Source organism: Aegilops tauschii, chromosome 5 (assembly GCF_002575655.3).
Source record: "Aegilops tauschii subsp. strangulata cultivar AL8/78 chromosome 5, Aet v6.0, whole genome shotgun sequence".
In the NCBI taxonomy this organism is placed as follows: domain Eukaryota; kingdom Viridiplantae; phylum Streptophyta; class Magnoliopsida; order Poales; family Poaceae; genus Aegilops; species Aegilops tauschii.
This window is the reverse complement of record NC_053039.3, coordinates 389,678,293-389,680,943: the sequence shown is the minus strand read 5'-3', so window position 1 is coordinate 389,680,943 and position 2,651 is coordinate 389,678,293.

The window sequence follows — 2,651 nt, the reverse complement described above, 5'->3', positions numbered from 1 at the left end:
AATTTGCATGCATATTGTATAGTACTTACATGCATGCATTTAGAGTCACCCAACATCTCAAAAGTACACATAAAAACCGCCAAGAAAACAAAATAAAATAAAATAAAAATGCATAAAAATAGAAAAATACGCAATGGTAATGGGCTTCAAGCCTAATAAGAATATCGACTGACCGCAAAAGGGGCAGTCAAAAGGTCAACCCAAGAAGACATGAAGCAACACAAGTGAAAAAACTAGTGTGAACATTGGGAAAAAATCAACAGTCAAAAAATCGATCTACTCAAATTCAAAAAAGTAGGCAACTTACTGAAAGTGCGTTAAGTCGACTAGAGGGGGGTGAATAGGCGATTTTTATGAATTCTTCACTGAGGAATTTCACGGTGAGGAAATTCCTAAGCAAAGAACTACTAGCAGCGGAATAACTACTCAGATGCATACATAACAGAATAGAAACACAGTCATCATGATGAAATAAAAAGAAGATATAGAGTACAGAAAGCGTAACACAGGATAAGCAGGCTGAAGACAACAGACTGAAGAAATTGAACTGAGAAAATTAAGAAAGTCTTGAGTCAAAGTCTTCAGACAGTAACGATCAAGTACACAACACAGTAATGAGGAAATGAAAGGGTTGAGGAAATAGAACCAGTAGGCTTGGTGAAGACAGTGATTTGGTAGACCAGTTCCAACTGCTGTGGCAGTTGTACGTCTGGTTGGAGCGGCTAGTTATTTAAACCCGAGAACACACAGTCCTCACCGTATTCTCCTTGAGCTAAAGTCACACAAACCTCGCCCAATCACTCGTGGTAAGTCTTCAGGTGACTTCCAAACCTTCACAAACTCGGTCACTCGGCGATCCATAATTTCCTCTTGGATGCTCTAGACCATGACGCCTAACCGCCTAGAAGATGCACAGTCTTCAAAGGTAACAAGCGTCGGATCCACACAGGAACAATTTCTTCAGTGATGCTCAATCACTTTGGGTTTGAAGGTGTTTGGGTTTGGGTTTTCCTCACTTGATGATTTTCGCTCAAAGTCCTCGGAGGATGCGATGCTCTCAATGACAAGTGTTAGTTTCTCTCGGAGCAGCCAACCAGCTAGTGGTTGTAGGGGGCGGCTATTTATAGCCTAGGGAGCAGCCCGACATGATAAGACATAAATGCCCCTAAATGATATGACCATTAGGTGGATAAGATATTTTGGGACAGCTGGCGCATAGCACAGCAACGGTTGGAAATTTGACTATCAAATTCCTCAGGGCTATCATGTTCCTCACTTGTAGGCAATCCGCACTGGCGAATTCCTAACTCCCCAGTCAGAACAAATTCCTCAGAGACCATAAGAACTTCGTCTCTGTCACTGAAGAAATTGACTGAACTGTATGAGATTTCCAATGACTTCACTCGAAAGGATTGATAGGTATAGGATTTTGAGATGAGCATCACTTGGAAACTTTTCCTTAGTTTTTCCTCGACCCCCTTTAATAGTACGGTGTTTCCTATGACTCAAGAAAGAGAAAATGAAACTATGAAAACAAAAGTCTTCACGCTTCATATTCCTCGCATGAATATCAAGTCTTCACGGTCACACCAATTTCTTCACTTTCAAAGTCTTCAGAAAGTCTTCAGAAAGTCTTCAGAAATCCAAAGTCTTCAGTTGAAGACATTCATTTTTAGGGGTCGACTTTCTCTGTAAATATCAAACTCCTTATAGACTTATAGACCCGTGTACACTCATAAACGCACCAGTCCCTTAACCTATAAGTCTTCAATACACCAAAATCACTAAAGGGCACTAGATGCACTTACAATCTCCCCCCCTTTTGGTGATTGATGACAATATAGGTTAAGTATTCAACGGGGATAAACATCTGAAGTGTAAATACTGATATTGAGGAATTTGATTGCAAGATATAGAAGAACTCCCCCTGGAGATGTGCATAGTGAGGAATTTGCTTTTGAAGCAATGCACATTTGAAGAGTAGAATCATGGAGATCTCCCCCTATATCTTGTAATTCATACACGCATTTAACATATGATATGAAGAATTTGAAATGCATGATGAAATATGGCGACTGATGTAATTCAGCATGCGTGTGTATTAACATATATGAGGAAATAGCATGCAGAAGAACATAGCAAAAGTATCAGACAACCATCGGGTTTAAGTTTACAACTCGATCCAACAAAGTCTTCAAAAGAATGAGAGTTGTAACTTAGCAAAAAAACGCCCATATAGAGAGACCCATTTGAAGACTAACTCAAATTTCTCCCCCTTTGTCATCGAATGACCAAAAGGGACGAAAAGTGAGGACTAACGCCCCTGAAGAATATCACAAAGTCGATGGAGGAGCGCCATCGTTGTTGGGGTCGGTTGTTGAAGTAGGGCCTGTCGTAGTGTCGTCCAAATCTTCATTTTCATCAGTCTCGCACGATGAAGAATAGGAGCTGGCCACCAAGGAAGGAACTTTGACTTTCTTGAATTTCTTCGGAGGTGGCTGAGACCAGTCAAAGTCTTTCTTGAAGCCCATCTGTTTGAGATCTTCTTCACCGTAGAGATGAGACAGAACAACCCAGGTGTGATCAAATACTTCATGGAGGTAGTAATGGTTCTTCTTCACTAAATTGTGTGTAGCAGTCATGTTATGAAG